This window comes from Canis lupus, chromosome 27 (assembly GCF_011100685.1).
Source record: "Canis lupus familiaris isolate Mischka breed German Shepherd chromosome 27, alternate assembly UU_Cfam_GSD_1.0, whole genome shotgun sequence".
NCBI classification, from domain to species: Eukaryota; Metazoa; Chordata; class Mammalia; order Carnivora; family Canidae; genus Canis; species Canis lupus.
In genome coordinates, this window is record NC_049248.1 from 4,667,258 (window position 1) to 4,687,452 (window position 20,195).

The 20,195-nt window shown below is 43.7% G+C and overlaps 1 long non-coding RNA gene across 2 annotated transcripts in view; it reads right to left on the bottom strand.

Annotated features, from left to right (window-relative positions):
• Window positions 1-11,027: 11,027 nt before the first annotated feature.
• The window catches only part of LOC111092723, a 29,186-nt gene continuing 20,018 nt past the window's right edge, over window positions 11,028-20,195 (bottom strand). For both annotated transcript variants that reach the window (XR_005379748.1, XR_005379747.1), the window contains exons 2-3: window positions 11,616-11,797; window positions 11,028-11,414 (exon numbers count right to left, since the gene is read on the bottom strand). This is a non-coding gene — a long non-coding RNA (uncharacterized LOC111092723). The remainder of the gene's footprint in view (window positions 11,415-11,615; window positions 11,798-20,195) is intronic.

Genomic DNA, 20,195 nt, shown 5'->3' on the forward strand with positions numbered 1-20,195 from the left:
AGCAGGCCGACTTTCCATTTTTGCAGTTAAGACACCCTAAATCTCCAAGGGGTAAGGTGACATGTCTGTGCCCTCCTTCCACCCCATCAGGGATATAAGAGATGAGACTGGGCTGTAAAATGTAGAGATAAAGAGCACAGGCCCTTGACCACGCAGCCCTAGTTTTAAACCCAATTCCGTCTCTTGCTAGCTATGTGACATAGGGGAAGTTCCTTAACTTCTCTGAGCCTGTTTCCTCATCTGTAAAATGAGGATAATAAGTCCTATCTCACAAAGCAAGTGTGAAGATGAAGTAAGAAGATGTGTACAAACTGTTTAGCCCAGCTCCTGGTCATGCAGTAGGCGCTCAATAAATGTTACTTTCCTCCCTTCTATGAACCATATTTCCCAGTGACCACATCAAAGTATATGCTAGGCTGCCACACCACACACCACCCCCTATGAGGACATGGTAACCCTCCCTTGACTACCTTTCCTCTGGCTTCACCATTCTCTATAGCCCAAGCTACAATTTCTGCTGGGATGATTAATTTCTGTCTAACCGATGGGATGGAGCTATTAGATCAATATTCTTGACATTTTTTCTGGATTACAGACCTCTTTGAAAAAGTAATGGAAGCTATCTATGGATTCCCCTCCCAAGAAAAAACTCTCACACATCCACCTATGCCATTTTTCTGTAGGATATCAAGGGATTCCCAGAATCTCTGAAGCCACATGGAAAACTCCAGATGGAAAGTCAGGACACGTAGGCATAAAGGCGGCAATGTGAGTAATTTGCTGTATAGCCCAGTTGCTCCCCAATTCACAAAGCCTTTCCCTTGCTAGATGGCCAGGATGATCCTTCTTTATCTATCCAATGAGGTGGGAATGAAGAAGAGTCGAGAGTGGTTGTTCAGGAAGGTGGCCCTGGAGGGAGAGTTACGGGATTGAGTGGGCTGGGCATTGAGGAGAGATAGCACGGAGGATCATATAAGGGGCTGAAGCACTCATGTTGGCCACTGTCTCTTCCCCCTTGACTATTGAATGAGACAGAGAGGGGAAAAAGGTATGTTATCAGGAAAAACTGAAACCCTCTAGCAGGGAAAGTAGGTGAACAACAGAACAGAAGCTGTGGGCTCTCTTAACTCAAAGGTTTTAGAAACAAAGGATGGATTTTCCTGGTGCAGCTCAGGTCTAGCAGTGTAAGGTTGGGGACTGGCCTCATTGACCGTACCTGCCATGGAAACATTAAGGCCAGAGAAATAGAGTCCTGGTAGGATTGTGCTCCCGCCACTCTTAAGAGAACAAAGGAGTATTCTCTCTCTCTCTCTCTCTTTTTTTTTTTTTTTTTTTTTTTGCAGAGAAGGTGTCTCATAAAGATGAAATGCTATGTGGTCTCTTTGTTCTTCCAGTATCTGAGTGTGTTTCTGAGCCTGGGCCCAGCACTGTCATACTCTCAGAGCCCTGGGAGAGGAGAGATAGGCCTCTCTGTCTAGGCTGGCATGGGGGCACCAGACTCAGCTGCAAGCTCTGAATTCTCAACTCCTGCTGGGAAGGATGTCCTGGTTTTGCTAAGCGCATATACCTTTACTACAGTCACCTTGACCTTGAGCTCATCCTTGCTGCATCAATTTTTTTTTCAAAAATATGATTTCAAAACCACACATAGTGGAAACTTTGGAGAATATAGAACACCAATACAGAAAAGAAGAAAATAAAAATCACCTGCAATCCCACCACCCAGATGTAAGCACAGTTAACATTTGGTTAGACCTTTCCAGTTAGCCTTTCCCCATTCCCCCCACCCCCACCCCCAGATTTAGCACCATTTTAATCCTATGTCTTCCAGGTTACTGGGGGCTTTGGGCTCTGTGCTTCAGTTTTCCTGTTTAGAAAATACAGCTCCCTGCTAACAAAATTACCCAACTGCTTTCATGTGGTTATCTCATCCTCTTAGCCAGGAGAAAGGCGTGTCCACCCATTATAGGCAGCAAGGATAAGAGAACGGGAATAATAGGCACAAAGCCACGCAGCAGCAGCCAATGGAACCCCAGGGACCCTAACTCTTCACCAAAGGGTTGTCCAAGAATAACTTCACGGAGCTGAGAGCAGACATATACACTGGTCTGCTAGGGCCTGCATGATACACTTGTCCATGGTCTGTCAAGACATGTGCCCATGCCTGTGATGCAAAATCAGAATAGCAACCAACCCCAAAATAGAGTTTGCAGTCTGCTTTTCAAGGCAATCAGACATTCAGACAAAACTTCTTTTCCCCACCATTTCTGTCTTATTCACCTTCAGTATGGACAGGCTTCCTGACCTTTCATAATCAAACAGGCCTTGTTTTATCCTTGTGTGGCAAATAATACATGCCGTGTCTGCTTTAGACTGCTTTGGCAGGCATTGGGGGCTTTTCAGTGCTGTGGGTCTCACTCTGCTTGTCCCCGAGGTCAGTGGCTCTTTAGTCCCTTCTAAGGTTGTGATTTAAACCCCTCCTTCATGCCTGGTCATCACAAGAGGCTTTTCCATTCCTCGTAGAAGAAGGTCAAAGACTGATTTATTTGCCAACTTGCTCAGACGGTCTCCACTTAAAAAAAATGATTGGCCCCATCTGCTTGGTACTCACCCACTTGCTTTTCTAGTGAAGAACTTTTCTTAAATTTAAATTATGTGTGCACACAGTACAAATGGGCACACTAATTTTTGTGAAAGTGTCCTGACAGCTGATGGCAGGGGCAACCATTCCAACTTTCATATTCCCTGAGCTATTCTGGCAACAGTTATTTTGGAAATCAGAGCCTGGTTTGACTGACTAGAACACAAGAACTTCTGGATAGAGTCACCAAACATTGACTGTTTGGAATGAACAGCTCTGAACTTGGGCTCTCAGCTGTCTTTCAATGTTCCTCTTTGATGGAATAGATGGGGCTCCCACTGGTTCCCCCCGCCCCCAATTCTTCCCCACGTCTGGGCAAATCTTTCTTCTACCTACTAGGCATGACTTCAAGCCAACGTTGAAAAAGCTCTGATTTCTTGGACCTTGGCGTTGGCCAGGGGGGCAGATATGGGGGCTATGGTATGGGTATCCCAGCCTAAAATAGTAGGACTTTCCTAGCACTCCATGACAGATCAGGTGTGCTCTCCCCAAAGTCACTTTTCACTGTAAATGCAGTAGTGTTTCTTCCTGCATGATTGGGAGTCAGGGCCTTTTGAATTCTATCTGCAAATTTATGTAAACAATATGCAAAAATTTGTGTCAAAAGTTGGCAAGGGAAGACCTTTGGTAGACGAAGTGTAGCTGACACCTAATACCTAGTGGGAGACTGTTTTGAAGGTGGGGGTGCAGATGAGAGTCAAAGCCAAGGAGAGGAGGAAGGGGCTTGGTTGGTGTCTGCACCAAAGTCTGGGGTCTCCCTTTTCCCCTGCCTTTCAGCTTGAGGGTGGCCAGTAAAGGGAGGGGAGAGTTGGGGGCTCCCTTTCTCTTTCTCACTATGGAAGCCCCTTGAGAGGTGGGGATGCAATCTATTGGCTTTCCCTTGGTCTGTTCCAGGTGCCACATCTGGTGCTGAGAAAGCGTTTGAGAGAGCCTGACCTCCCCATGCCGTTACACCTACATTAAACTATATCACTTTATAACTCCAAATTGAAACATTTTTATTGCCCTTCTGGGAGGTTAAGCTTTGTATATTTTACCTTTCTATGATATCTCTCTATCATGGAACCATTTAAACTTGGAAGTCTTAAAATTTAAAGGTACTTCAGTGAGCATCTAGTCCAACCCCTTATGTTTTACACATAAGTGTAAACACATGCTTATTCTTATTAGTGGCTTATCCCAGTTCACATACCTAGACTTAATCCACCCTTCACCCTTCTAGGTGACACTATTGATTTAATAGCCGGCTATTGACATTGTGACATTGGAGATACGCTGGGAGTGAAAAATTTATTTCTTCTAGAGAGGCAAGTGTTACTTTATGAACACACATCTCTGTCATTCTTAAGAATCTATGTGGGTTTATGGACACGATCAGCTACTAATCACGCTTTCCAAAAGACCAGGCAGTTGGTCAGGCTACAGTGATTGCTCTTGGCTTGTAATACTTTCTGGGCTGTCCGAAATTACCTAATTTTTCTGGTCATTCTACTCTGGTTGTTCATAGACAATGATATCACTAGAAGTAATGGTGAGGAGGAGAAAGAAGGGAATGGCAGAGTAGGGTGCAGGAATAAGAAAAAATGAACATTTATTGAGTTATTATATTTCTGACATTATGCTTAGTGCTTTACCCAATATTATCCCCATTTTACAGATTGAGGAAATTGAGGTTTAGAGAGGTTAAGTAATTTGCCCAAAGTCTCACATCCAGTTAGTAAGAGGACCCAGGTTTCAAACTTGGGGCTTCCTGATTTCAGAGCTCAAGCTCATCACTCCCATACTCATGGGGCAATGGTATAGGGATAGAGCCAGGTTTCCAGGAAACTTCTGAATGACCATAGCAAACAGTAATTCTTTTATATGCTGCTGTTGCTGTTTTGATGACTGGCCTTGATGGGACTTTCACTACCGTAGTGGAAGTGAGGGCAAGAGGAGGAAGGAAATCCCCTGTGTTAGCCTTGTTTAGGATTTGTTTCTTCTTGCCCGCTTTCCTGGGGCTGACACTGGAATTCTTCTAGCAGGTGTTGGCCTGAGGCTGCTGGGGCTTTACTTCTGTGCTGGTAAAGGCAGATTTTAAGCTCAGATAAAAATTCATTTAGCTGTGTATTTATCCATCCAACAGGTATTTATTAGACATCTCCTCTGTCAATTCTTGAGCAAGGTCACTGACCAAACAAACCTAACTGAGATTCAGAGATCCATAACTAATTCAACAAGCTTTTTGTAGATTATCTGGGGTAATTTTTTTTTTTACAACCCTTTATCTTGTCAACATCTCAGCTATTGCTTTGCCAGCAGGAACCTTTACCATGAAGAAACAGGGGAGAGTTGGAAATGTTGGGCTGCTTAGTACCTGACCTAAAGTTTTGGGGAAGGATATGGAAGCCAAAGACTAACAAGAGGTTTTGGCATTATTTGCGAATATCCCTTCTCCCTGCTATTCCATTTCCTTGGTCACTTAAGCTAGGCTCATGTTGTAAGGGCCCACTGTGCACTTAAAAATCCATCCCAGCATCCTCATCTCAGCCGCAGAACTAACTGCCAATCACCACTTGCCTGCCCCAACGGAATTAACGGAAGCTGCCAACAGCCCTGCCCTGACATCATTGGACAGAACTACCTCCTTAGTGGGCACGACTTCCTCCCTCTTCTGAGATAGCCTTTTATCTTAAAGCAGGAAGTCCCTCAGGTGCAGTCCAAATTTCAGACAGAGAAACGAGTGGGGCTGGCCATTCATTTATTCTCATTAGGAATCACATTATGTGGTTCAGGATAAATGCCATAATTGCTCTTTGAAGAGTTGCTGGCAGGGGCAGACAGAAGCCAAGATGAGGGTAGACAAAAGAATGAGAGTGTTTGAGGAGGGCCAGCAGTTCCCCGACTGTAACCAATATCAAAAAGCATGGTAACTTTGGGCTGAATGGGAAGAAGCCAGTTTGTTAAGTCACAGAAATGTCTTTGTTAGACCTGGCTAGTCCTTTCCTGAGATCTTGGAACATAGCTGCAGGCAGATGGAAAAGGCATGGCAAGTTTTAACTGCCACACACGGTTAGGGACCACCCTTCCTATTGGAGTAGTGAATGGCGAAAGTCCCTAGAGTCTGTGTAGAAAGAGTGAAATTAGCAGAAGGCCCGAAGATTCAGGGTTTGATTTTTGTAATATCAGAGGCATTTGGGAAGAGGGAGACATTACCCCAAATCATAATTTGCCCTGAAAGTGAGCCTTCATGACTAAAATGTACTTTGAGAATTTCTAGTTTTTGGCTTCAGAGTTAAGGTTATGGTTGATGGGTAAATGTTTATACATGCAGGTGCGTGGCACATGGACCTGTCTTGGACTTCTAGAAGATTTTCTCTAGACTGAAGGTTGCTAGCTAGCTTAGAATATCAAGGAAGGTTATAGTTGCTTTTTCTACATATTTCCAAGAAGTTGGACTTTCAGAAGACTAGCGGAGGTTTGCTGTAGCATAGAGGAAAAAAACACTGCATTTTTAAATGTTAGTCCTGCCAAGCTGTGTGCTCCAGGAATAGACCATCTAATATTTTTGGCTGTGCTCTAGAGAGTAACACCTATCTTAGAAGATGCTTTTAATAATGATCAAGAGGAAGAATAACCAGGATAAAAGATATGTAAACTGTAAAGAACTGTTATCACCTTACAGTGGTGTTGGTGGCAATCTTTATACTCTTGGGATGTTGGCATACATTCTTGCCTAGGGCAATTGTATATACAGGATAATCCCTCCAGCTTCAGGATCCTTCTAATAAGGTTAAAAAATGCTGATATTACCTGGTGCTTAATAGAATAGACCTGCTGCTTTATCACAGAAGCTATGGGGCTGAGGGAGCCTCTGTTAGCAATACTCAAGACCTTGGTTACAAATGAGTGGAATCCATAAGGAGAGGGGATCTTTACCAACCGTTGAAAGCAATATGAACGGCAAGTTATTTTTGTTCAAAAACACAAAGCAAACAACATTAGCAGTAGCAGTGAAAGGAATGCAAACTACATCTTGCCTTTTTAAAGCAATAAAGGAAGGGAACAACATTATACAGGCAAAGAGGTTCTTTTGTTTCCCCAGCCATGAATCCTGGTTTAAAAGTGCACCCAAACCACAAAGATAGTCGATACCATCTCAACTCCTAGTGTAATGCGTTTATTTTTTAATGTGTACTTCTTTAAGAAAAGAAAAATCTTCCCAATAAAGCAACGCCACACTTCAGCTTGCTTTCTCATTTGAGCTTTAGATTTTCTCAACAGAATATAAACATAAAGACATTATCTGTTTTCAGTAGTAGTTAATTCTGCCCAAGCAAGGAGGAGGATAAATGTAACTTTTTTCAAGCATACACTCATTCATTTACTCACTATTTGTTAAGATCTATCATATGCCAGGGCGCTCTGCTGGGTGAAAATAATAAAAATCAACTAGAGACTCTACCCTTAGGGAAGAAAAGATATATATGCCAGTATGTGTATTTTGTCAAGAGAGAGAACAAGTTTGGGATTTAGAAAGAGGAGCAGTTCTTTGTAGTCTATCTGATCTGCTAAAGGGAGACTAAGCGGCTGCAGAGGAAATAGTGGGCGTGAGCACCAGAGGTAAAGTTAAACCAGATAGCAGGTGGCCTAGAATAATGGGTTAAGGATTTGTGACTTTATTTTGAAGACCTAGGGAGTAATCAAAGTTTTTTTTTTTTTTTTTTTTTTTTTTTAGCAGGGAGTAGCATGATTGTCTGGCTATAAATAGACCCTGAAATTTGGGGTCTTACTTTTGAGAATGAACTCAGAAGATAATTGCATGGGTGGATTGAAGGATGTCTTGAGAAGGTTCAAAGGGGAACAGAACTTTTAGCTTGCCCTCCTGTTAAGGTTATATGTGCTGCTGCTCATTCTCCATTTAGCATAAAGAACTATGCATGTGTACACAGAGTTGAATTCTTTCCAGGTAGCCTCAGTCACTGAAGAAACTGAGACAACGTTTCTAACTAAAATTACAAGACAGAAATTCCACAAGGCTGAAAGGGAAAAACTGGCCACTCCTGGCTGGAGATGTTTCTTCCTAGGAAGCAAGGGCACTGAAGCAGAACATGATAACATCCTCCAGCAATCAGGAAGGATGAATGCATCTGCTCCTGATAAGGGGCAAGATGCGGCAGTGCACCAAGCTCTGATGATCTTGGATCAAGTCTGGACATTGCCACTAATTTGCTGTGTGACCTTGAACAAGTCACTTTTCTTCCCTGGGCCTGAGTCTCCTTATCTATAAACTGAGAAGTTAGACTGGATGGTCTCTAAAGTTCCTTGAGCTCTGACATTATGTGTTTATGGGGCAAAGAAAAGCTGTTGTGAGCTCTGTCATGGCAAGTCTGATGATCCCCCATTTTCTCCTCCCCCTCATTGGTACTGAGGTAGGCAACTCAACAGGACGCACTTTTGCTCAGATCCCTGGCCAGGTCTTACAACCTGAGCTCAAGTCCTGGCCTTGCTGGAGGTTAACAATGTGAACTTGGGCAAGTCACTTAACCTCTATGAGCCTCCATTTCTTTTAAAAAAAAAAAAAGTGTCAATGCCTTCTAGCCAAAGATTCTTCCTTTTGGCCATGGAAATAGAGCCAAGCTATAGGACATTAAACCTTGACATCCAGATCTTGCCCTTTACTGAATTTATGCTGATCAGAATCAAGGGGGTGTCCAGAGAAACATAGTGTGTGGTTGGACTAGGTGTTAGTCTTCTTCTGGTTCTTTTGTTGCAAGGTGAATTGTTGGCTCCTGTGACTTGATAATTCCTGCACAGTAGCACCAAAGACCCTGGGCAGGATATATCAACCAACTGCAACACAAGCAATCATTAGAAACAAAAGGATGATTCGTTTTTTTGTGACAGGTCTCAAAGCGAAGGGGTCTGGATTATAAAACTCAATGAAAACATGTGCCAGAATCCATCTGGTCTGTTTTAGAAAGCCAGGTGGCTTTCATCTTTTACTCAGTCATATACTGCCCTGCTTGTCCTATAGTATTGACATAGGGATAGCAAGGCATGTTTGCTGTAATATAAATTTCTCTTTGACTACCTGAGAGGAACTCTAGGGCCATGTGATTATCCATGCGATGATCCAACTCTGGTTAATGGAATTTAAAATGAGCTACTGTCATTTATGGTGCCTGTTAAAGTGAGAGACAAGTTTGAACTACTTTTCTCAATGGTATGAATCCCTACTGGGGGAACTGTAGCTCTCAGAGAACGCATGATGTACTCTGTGCTTGCCTGTTTTGGAGATTTTCACATATGCTTTTCAGGGAAACTTGATCCAGTGGAAGGGTGGTAATTTGAAGCACCTGAAAGTCTCCAATAGCTATCTTGAATACATAGGGTAATAAGTTAATGTGCTAGCAGGTGGGTGGAAGCACAAAGTCCACATGAGAAATTAAGCCCCTAGTGGGGGTGCAGACTGTATTGGGAGAATAAGTATCATTTGGCATAACAGCAGTGAGCTAAGTTTTCATTCCTCAAGGTGTGCAGATCCCTTGAGCGGAGTTAAATAGTTCCTGCAGAGCAAGAACAGATTGACTCTTGTAGTGAGAAGAGCCCCCAATATTAGTTCACATTCCCGATGGGCTAGATTTTGCTGATAGGGTTGCAGTTACCCCAGCAGAAGCATCTTGTTGAAGTGGGGTAAGGTTCAGTTTTAATAGATTCAAGTCTGGAGTTAATTACGCAAGGGAAACTTAAGAACCAGAAGGGGAACGTAGAAGATCATCTACTTTAAGTGTCTAGTTAAATTTTGTAAAAAAAAAAAAAAAAGAAAGAAAGAAAGAAAGAAAAATCAGTTAAATTCAGAACAGTAGCTAAGGTTGGAGAAAACTACAAGAATTTCATTTTTTCCTCAAGTGGCAGAAGACCACAGAGAGTCAAAAGTAACGGGAGGATTGTAAAGGGCTCATACTGAGGAAAGGGAGGAGTCAAATATAGTAGTAGGCAGTAGATGACCTGCATGTGAACCAGAATCTCAGCATTTTTTGCATGTCTCCCAAAGGAGTCATTATGATTCTATTTAGTTGGAATATAATTTTATATGTATGTATGTATAATTTTTATTTTAAAACAACTTATGGCCACAGTGAAACTTAGCTACAACATAAAACCAATGTTAAGGGGCACCTGGGTAGCTCAGTCAGTTAAGCATCTACTTTTGGCTCACTCAGGTCATGATCCCAAGGTTCTGGGATCAAGCCCCACCCACATCAGACTCCCTGCTCAGCAAGGAGTCTGCTCCTCCCTCTACTTCTGCCCCTTCCCCTCTTGTGTGTGCTCTCTCTTTCTCTCGTGCTCTTTCATGTGCACTCTCAAATAAAATATTTTAAAAAATGAATAAAACCAATGTGGAAAACTTGGGAAGTATGAACTGTGAGAAGCTGAACCATGCCTTGTTTAAAGCAAAATAGTAGGCTGGAATATTTGTATATGGTAAAAATTTTAAGGACTCTGAATCAAGCCCAGGACTACTTTATCTTGGAGATAAAACCTTATTATTTCACAAATGTGTTATAAAGAGAGAGAGAGGGGATCCCTGGGTGGCGCAGCGGTTTAGCGCCTGCCTTTGGCCCAGGGAGTGATCCTGTAGACCCGGGATCGAGTCCCACGTCGGGCTCCCGGTGCATGGAGCCTGCATCTCCCTCTGCCTGTGTCTCTGCCTCTCTCTCTCTCTCTCTGTGACTATCATAAAAAAGAGAGAGAGAGAGAGAGAGAGAGAGACTATTATCTAAATATGCTTTTCAGTGCCCATAAAAAGGATCTCAATTGAATTGAATAACTTCCTTTGTAGACATTTTTGACTGTTTACCTGGACTGGACTCTAGATAATGGAATGATGCTTTTGATCAGCCATCTTTACATTTTCCAAAGGGAGGGAAATATAGAAGGATAGAAACAATAAATAAATAAATAAATAAATAAATAAATAAATAAATAAATAAAGGGAGCTAGCTTCCGATAAGTGTGAAATTACCACTGTAAGGGTAATGAGATTTTTTCTGAAGGAGAGGTGAAAAGGTTTGCTGTGGAAAAATGGATTTTGACATATACACTTGAAAGAGAGTGACATTATACTGTTTTAGACAATAGCTTGGACCCTTGACATTTTTTCAAGCTGTATGATAAAAAGCCAGCACTTAATAATCCTTGAAGTATGGAAACAAAGGAGAAAGCCTGTGTCTCTTACATTAAACAAAATGATCTCTCTTTTAGACATGACAAGCTCTTCATGAGGGTTTCTTCACTTTCTGTACTGTATCTGTACCATCTTCTTTATGTCAAAATTCCCTCAAGTGGCCATTGCAGTTTCAAATTATCTCTTATATTGTGTTAGAGAAATAGGAGATGCCTTCACACATTAGTGAACAAGAAAGCAGCAGGTGTTTGGCCCAGAAGAGTGCCATTTTACATAAAGAAGATCCCCAAGTGAACCAGAATAGACTGTAAGGAGACTTTCTGTCTCTGGAGTTGGTCAAGGGTCAAAGGCTGATTGTCACCAATTAGGGGCCAGCCAAAAATCCTCTAGATTCCAGGCAGATGAGACATCAATGAAAGCAGTTTTCTGGAACAACACAAAGATCAAATTGGGGAAGAAGCCTTTTTGAATGGTGGCTTGGGGTAAAGTCTGTCCAAAAGGATTCTGATCTGAGGTGATCTCCTGAATTCCTTTGCCATGGAGACCAGCTCAGGGACTGACTTCTTGGGCCTGTGTCTGTGCTCTTCATGTAGACTTCTCCACCTAAAAATAAAAAGCATTTAAGACATTAGACAGACATAGGAGCAGCTGTTAGAAAGCTACTAAACAATTTCACTAGGGAACAGTCCCAAACTGACCAGATAACTGAGAAGTCCCACAGCATCATATTTCTAAGAAAATAGAATAAGCTCAAAGCAGAAGTGCCTCAAAGAAACACTGGAATGCAACTAATTCTGAGCTTACCTCCTAGCTAGGGGCTGCATAGTTCCCCAAACAGGCATAGAGTCAAGAGGTTTCAGATGTGTGTATACCATAATGAAGGCAGGAGTCTCTTGGTTCGAGGAAGTGCATGTTTCTGCTGATTCTTAGTAGAACTTTCATTTCTGCCGATATTCTCCAGTTAAAAACCACCACCAAGAACATACCTGTGGTTGAACAAAGTTGAGTTCATTGACTTGTCTCAAGAAGGAAGAACGTACACCAGGAAAGAGAATGTTAGAAAAAATTTATGGGATTTTGGCTTGTGTCTGGTGTTTTTAGGAGTGTTTAGGAAGGTGATGGAGCTTTTCCCTCTGAGTTGACTATTAGCAGTAAGCAGGTGTAATGCTATGATTGAGTATCTGGATAATTCTTATCTAGAAGGTGAGAAGGATGGAGGAAGGCTCAAGTTGTGGTTGGTAAAGAAGCAGCAGTTTATTTGTATTATCCAGGATGAGGAAGTGCTTGATAAGTCTGTGATTTGCACAGTGACCTGATTTTTTGTCTGGGCTTCGATGAAATTGTGAAGCATTCCTTTTTGTCTCCCTCGCAGTCACAGAATCACTATGTCTGATGTTGGTGTCCTGTGAGATTATGTCCAGTAGAACACCATGGCTACATCCTAATGTACATCCTAACAAATTGAGGCTTAGTTGTGAATGTCAGGCCCATTCTTAAGTGTCAGGGGCCACTTTTCTCTTTCTTGTATGAACCAGCTCTTTAGTGCTGGTGAGAAACTCAAAATAGAAAAGATGTATAAAAGGATTTGTAAAAATGAATAACACAATGGAAATGAAGTGAATGCTTTTTGACCCTTTTCACACCTAGAAGGCACTAATCCAGAAATCTTGGCCATTGAGAAAATAGGAAATTGAAAGCAAGCAGGTAACACATCTGAGCATGTTAAACAAAAGTGCCCAAATGTCCCACATTTTTACAAGAACTCAGAGTTTTCTAGGAGATTGATTTAGTCTGTTTTCCACACATCCTAACAAGTTGTGTTATCATGCTCACAGAAAATGAAAATACAAGGGAGAAGGTGAAGAAAATGTTCAGAAGCAGAAGCAAGAAGTGTAGCAACAAGTCCTGGCACTCGAACAGGCCTTGAAGACATTATGCTTAAAGGTATCAGGAAGCTAGATACCAAGGACCACAAGATGGATGATTCTATTCCTAGGGAAGTTTCCTGAATGGACAAATCCTGAGAGACAAAAAGTAGATTAGTGGTGGCCAGGGGCTGGTCTGGAATGGAGAAAGAGGAGTCACAATTGATGGGTATGGGATTTCCTTTTAGGGATGGAGAAATGTTTGGAATTAAAGGTGATGGTGTCACAGTTTTGTAACCTTCCTAAAAACCACTTTGCAAGGGTAAATTTTATGATATGTGATCCATATATCAACAAAAAAAATATTAGAAAACAAAGAGCATTAAGATCTGGCAACGTGGGAACCTGATAGCAAGGTGCAGGATTCAGGCACTCAGAAAAAGTTGACTCCCAAAGCAGAGCCATCAAGAGCCAAGAGTTCTATCTGCCTCCTGATCCATAACCTCTGGATTTTCCTCTGTGCAACCCCACACATGTGACTCACAGCCTTGCTTGACTGCACATTGGCTGAGGTGTTGAGAGATATAAAGACAACTAAGACATGGTCCCTGCACTCTGGATGGACCACATCTCAGGGCAATGATGGGTATTCACACTAATGTCCCCAAGCAAGTCATCATGAAAAGGTGACATTATTTTCAAAATGCTTAGTTTAAAAAGGCAGAGGAGTGGATCATACATAATTTGTAAACAAAAACAAAACTTTCAAAAATGCCAGCCTTTTAAAGCAATCTTAAAACCTCTGGTGTCAAATTTCAGTTAGCTTAAAGATAATGTTATACTTTATGAGGAATGGCTCATTTCCCGCTGAAGCCAGAGAATGAGATGCTGCTGCATCTGTGTCCGTGGAAAGGCAACCAGCCTCATACCTCAACAACCTTGAGAAAGTGGATGTGTCAGAGTGTTTCAAATCCTCCAGTCTCCTGGGCATCTGAGACATGGTGACTGTACCAATTATACTGACTTTTGTGATTTTTTTCCCCAAAAGATTCGATGTGCCTCTTACTCAGAGGGCCAAGGGAAGCACTAAGCTATGGTGGAGCGAAAGAGGGCAGCATGTGAGAATGGGGTTGAGGCTGGGAGTTGCTGAGGGGAGACCTGTTCAAAGCTGTCCTCTTTCTTCAGTTCTTTGTCATTTGTTTTCTCTTCTGGGCGGGTGGGTCATACCCGTGTGCCTTACCTAGATCATTCGGCTGGGAAACCACTGCTGGTGTAGACGTATCCACTGGAGTTTTCTGGATGGAGGAAATGGGGAAAGTGTGAAGAGGGGACCCATCTTAGAATGGTCTCTCTTAGATGGTAGGAACGAGGCACCATCACAAACCACCACCTCCGGTGGACAGCTGTGTCCAGGGATGCCCTCCAGGGAGCCTCAGAGACAGAGGGAGAGGAGAATGGACATTTTCCTTCAGCTAAATGTGAACCTGGCAATTTGGGATGTGATCCTTAGCTCTCAAGTGCCATGTCCATGCTCAGGCTACTTCAAGGGACCCAAACTTCCAACTTGCCACAGGCCTTGGGACATGGGGCCTGCTCTTGAAAACAAACATTTAGGAGTACTTTTTTTTAAGACTTAAGTTCAAACAGGCTACTGGAAAAGATACATTTAAAGAGAAGATGCCCTGCTTTAATGTAGCAGGTTTCCACTGGGGCCACACTCTGGTGGAGTCCAGACATTGGTGACCAGTGTCTTGAGTTCTGATAGATTGTGTGTGAGGGCGACAAAAGTTTCTTCATGGAAAAGCAAGTGGCAGTGATTGTATACCTGGGTGGGGAGGGGAGGGCAGGGCGGGTGGTTCAGTGACTATGCTGGATAGAGAGCCAGATCTGGGCTGTGCAGTCAGCTGTGCTTTTTGGCAGGAATGAGAAGGGCAGGATGGAGTGACAAAAATGCCAAGAGTCTTTGTGTGGTGACTCACCCATGCTCCCAGCCCTCCCCCATCCATTCCCGTGAATCTGTACAGATTTAAAGAACCCAAGTATTAACCTCTCTCAGAGACACAGAGACCCTCTCAGGTTACTTTCAATAATGGGAATTTATTGTAAGGATATTTCTGGAAATTGGGAGACCACAAAGCCTCAGGGTTTCATAATCAATGAGGGCAGATTGGCTTCTATGAGCCTGGAACAGGAGCTCTGAGTTATCTCATCCTCTCTACGACAAGGTAAAATTCCTCAATCCTAGTGTTTGGTTCTCTAGAAGCTCCCTTGTCTCTGCCTCTACAGATCCTGCTGCTCTGCACCAACAGCATGTAGTCTCTTATTCATGGCTTCTGCTTACTTCTGGCTTCTCTCTGTATCTTTTAGCTTTAAGTCATACTACCAGCTGCCTTTTCTTTCACATTCACACTTCTTCAGAGAATTCAATTAGACTATCGTCACCATGCCCACGTTAGTAGCCACTTTTGTGCTAGGCCACCTCAGGGGCCACTGGCCAATACATGGGTCATCCGTAAGTCTGATGCCTGTCCCTGGTCCAATAAGCAGTAGCTGGGAAAACAGCCATTTCTCCTGTGTGGAAGTAGACTGTTAGTGGTAGGGTGCGTGTGTGTGCGTGCGCGCGCATATGCGTGTACATGTGTGTATGTAGTGGGGGAAGGGAGGGCTGGGGTTGGGGGAGCGCTCAAATGGGGGAGGAACAGAACAGGTCTCTTAAGATTTGGCCTGTCTGAACTTTTGTGCTGACTATAAAAAATACGAAGCACTTGGTGCAAGGGTGGCGGGTGTTTTGAAAGGATTCCAAAGGCCTCTGCAGTGTGTGGGAGAGACACCAATGCCCATAGCACTGCTCTTCAAGTCAGATCTCCCCATCAGATTGCGGAGAGTGGTAGGCTCAGAAGGTACAGCCTCATTCTTACTCTCTCTTTCTTTCTTGATTCTGTATATGAGAACAAGAAAAGGTGACTGGAAAAAGAGGTGACTTGGAGAACATTTTCTGGCTGCAGGACTGATCTGCAGGTTGCCATAAGAAATGGATTCTACTGTGCTCCTGGCTATCAACACCTCACCTCATCTGCTAATGCTACGCTTAATATTTCTAAGTCTTGAAGTGTAGTATTTGGAGTTTGGCAAGTGCTCATGTTTGGTAAATGGATGAATGGATGTGTATGAAAGCATGAATTTGCCATCAGCCCTTTTAAGGTAGACAGGCTAGGAGAAGTGAAGGTGCCTGGTTTTGGTAGAACAAAGGCCTAGCTTTGAATCCTGGCTTTGCAACTCGCAAGCTGTGGGACAATGGGACAAGTTACTTAACTTCTCTGAGCCTCCCTTTCCTCAACTGTAAGGTTAGGACAACACTCACTTCAAAGTTCTTTGGGAAGTCCAAGTGACTATATACTTCCTAGCATGGGGTCTGACACAGGGTGCTCAAGCGTTGAGGGCTGGAAGTATTAGGTTAGCTCAAGGAGCCTGGGGGATAAGAGCAGGCCATTCTTCACATGTGGATACAGGTGCACAGGCCCCTTGGGGAATGAACGGCTTGCCTGCCATTATGGAGAGAGGAACATGAAGGGCAAGTCCACACCCCAGCTGCTTGTCTCGTCTTCACCTGGAGTTAGCAAGGCTGCCGTGCCAGGACTCAAGTACCAGTCTTGAGTACACAGGATTAGGCCACCTATCTGGCCTGCAAGAGCCATTTCTATAAGCCAGCCCTTTTGGAAGCAGCTGGAGAACATCTGGATCTAATACAAGGATAATGCCACCAGCAGTACCAAAATCTGCATGGGGTAAATGAAGGCTTAGTCAGAGAACAAGTCTGTGGGTCAGTTTGGGGCAAAATCTAAAAGCCAAGAGGTAACTGGATCAGAGAAAAGGAAGCCCTGGGGTGGGAGGGGGAGGATGCTGTGCTGGGAGAGTGAGCTCTAACCAGAAACCAGGAAACCTCTCCTTCATCCATCTTAAACATGGCAATCTGGAGTCCCCATGTGTGCCAGCTCACTGCCAGGCAGGCTCTTCTAGTCTGAGTCTGTGATGCAATGCACACAGAAGAGGTAGGAAAGGGAGGTAGTAGGCAGGGAAAGGCACTAGGTTCCCAGAGAAGCTCCAGTGGTGGTGACACCTTGCTGAATGTGACTGTTACATTCTTGTGTTCTGGTGGAAGACAAGGCTGCTGTAATTAGGAATGTCTGTTACCTTCCCCACCCCCATTAAAATCACCCTCTTCATCTCCACTATCCAGAACTGCTCCACTTCTTAATGTGTGCTGGGTTCTCTTCCATCCCAACTTCTGGTCAGCTTTGTGACCTCAAGGCCTCCCTGTATCAAGGACTTAGCCTTTCCATTTCCTCCCAAGAGCCCCAAGAAGTCCCCTCACGCCATCACTTGCTTCTCTGTAACACATTGTGCCAACCACTCCTGCGCCACTTCTACTCCTTCACCTCATTGTCTGCCTCTGTCAGCCTCTGGGGAGGGGCTAACTCAGTTAGCTGAATGCCTGCTCTGCTCCTAGCTGGGGTCACCACCACAGCTGTCTAAGGTCACACCACTTCCTCCATTTAGGCCAGCACTGGCTTTCCAATCTGTGCTTGGTCCTTGGTGCTGCTGCCTTCCCACAACCCTTCCTTGGACCCCGGCTAGCTTTATGTGCTGCCCGCACAAAAGTCACAAATTCTCAACCTGTCAACTTAGCTAGCTTTCTTTCCTACCTACTCTCCTTACCTCAACTCCCAGCAGCAACTGGAAGTACAACTCACCTTGTACTTCAAGGTCAAAGAAAAGTTCACTATGGGAGGTTCTTGCTCACTCTCTGGCCCCTCCAGCCCACCCTTCCTGTTAGCTTTTCTTCCCATAACAATGACAACTGGCTATTATTATTGAGAATATCTAATACTTGTCCACAGCATTGAGTTCCCTCCTCTCCCCATTCCTCAGTGAGCTTATTCCATAGATGTTCCTTCTCTCATAGCCAAGCCCTTTCCTCACCTTCAGGGGTCTCCCATTAGCATTAAAATGTGTTCCCTAGCTCTTTGAACAAAAATGACAAAACCCTCTCTCAACCCTAGATCCCTTCTAGAAACTATGGTCTTGTAACTGTCTTTACTGTCAATTTTCTTGAGGGTATCATTGCATTTATTATCTGCTTTCCATTCCCTTTCATTCACCTCTCAAATCTCACAGTCCGGCTTCGTAGACCTAGCTTCCACAAATATTCCGTGCAACCCCATCAGCTGAAATCACTGCTGATCTCTGGATCATAAAGTCCAATGGATACCACTCAGGCCTCCCAGACTTGAAGGTTCCTCTGTGTGATGCCATTGACTGCTCTACCCCAGAGATGCCCTCTGGTCTTGGCTTCCATGCCAGTGCTGTCTCCTGGGTTTCCTTCTGTCTCTCTAGCTGGTCTTTTTCATTCTCCTTCCTGAGATCCTCTCCCTCTGTTCATCCTACTTAATGATTAGGGTTTTCCAGAGTTCTAGTCTATTCTTTGCAATTCCCAGTCATCACTTTCTCCTTGGGTGAGCTGATTCTCTTCAAGAGTTCAAATGTGATTGTGATGCTGATGACTGCCCACTGGATGGAAGCCTAGCCAGGTGTCCTTCCTGAGGATCAGATGGGTTAGCCACCTCCTGAAGGGGCATCTTCTCTTGCTACCCCAAAACTGGATTTCTTTCCTGACCTCTCAACCTGCCCTTTCCCCTTTGTTCCCTATCTTGGTAAATATTATGTGGCCAACTGGCCAAATTAACTATTATGTGAGATCCAGCTCCTACCAATCCCACTGGGTGCTTTCCCACTTACTTTTGGCAGTTCATTCTCCTTTCTACCCATACCCAGTCCATCATCAAGATCAGTTGATTCTACCTTCTTACTCCCCATGGAGTTCATTTGCTGCCATAACAATACTTCAGACCTCTATTCTCTAGCTAGGATTTATGAGCACCCTTCCCTGCTTGCACTTTCTGCCTTGCTGTGTGACTCCTCCCATCCATTCTCCACACAGTTGTTAGAATGAACTTCTAAAAATGCTAATCCGTTCATGCCACCCTCCTGCCTAAAATTCTTCAGGGCTTCCCCGATGCCTTCAGGATAAAGTCCAAACTCCTTAGAGGGGTGTCAAAGGCCCTTCACATCCTGTGGTAATATAAACATGCCTAATGTTTGGACTTGGAGAGACTCAGGATAACTAAGACTTGTGCTCGAGTTGGGGCAGCATGTTGGCTGTGTGACTTTGAGTTAAGTTACTTAACCTCTATGAGCTTCCGCATTCTTACATGTATGTATAATGATAGTAATATGCCTACATCGGGGGTGCTGTGAGGATAAAATGAAATAATGTATACGTGCCTTTGTTTTTGTGTTTGTCTAGCAAACTGCCTTGCTCATTGTAGGCATGCAGCACATGAAACCTGCTATTTATTTCCCCCTCTCTGCCCCTTCCCTGTCAGCTTTTAACCCAATGCCCTCAGATCCAGTGCCCCTGAGCCACTGCCAGAAGACACATTTCTTTTTTCTTTTCCACCCAATTTATACTGTCTGCAGCTCTGTGCCCACCTCAGCGCCTTCCTCTGCTTGAATAACTCATAATCAGTTAGGGTTCTTCACTGGAAGTTTCACCTGAACATCCCAAGGCCAGCTCCTGGGCCTAAATGTTTCTATAGCAGTCATTTCACACTCTTGTCAAGACCTTCATTGTCTTACAATTAACCTTCTCAAGTGCTCTTCCCTGACCAAGGCCTTTCCTCCAGGGTAGGGATCATGTCTTACTTATCTTTATATCCCTAGTACCTATATAGTACCTCAGTTATACCAGGCTGTTAGTATACATTTGCTGAAACAACAAACTTAAACATGGAACTCTACCCAGGTGGTATTCAAATTCTCTTATTATTTATTTGCTTGTAACATTTTCATTCTTGTTTATTTTTGTTCCTCTTGGGAGTAGGGGCTGTTGGCCCATCAGATTATAAGCTCCCTGAAGGCAGGGTCCCTGGCAGAGTGGTGTCTATAGAATTAGCATATAGGTGATTCTCATCATGTATTGCTGACTGCTTGGCCTCTGAGAGAAGGGATATCTAATGATGAGGAAAGTGGGTCTTACTTTGTGCAAATCAAAATTAGTGGTAATGGAGGGCCCTAGGCTGGCTTTGAGGTGGTGGTGGTCACAAAAGGTGGCATTTGGGGGCTGAAGGCAAGGGAGATTTGGGAGAGAAGGTGCAGAGCAGTCCTAGAGGAGGAAATGCATGGTTTCTTATTCTGGTTAACTGGGAGAATTGTGGACATTTGCCCTGGGGACTGTCAAGCAAGGACTGACCTTTACTACTGAACTGGGTTTTAGCTTTTGTTTTAAAATCAGTTTTCAGGTGGGTCAGAGTGTCTATGGATGTCACTTCCCATCAGTTCATGACTGAACCTGTCTGCCTACTTTTAGTTAGAGAGATCCCTGGAGGTTTCTTCCTCTTCAAGATCTGAGTTGATCTTGCTTGCTAGCTCTCAGCACAGTAGAGTCCTTAGGTCTTTAGAA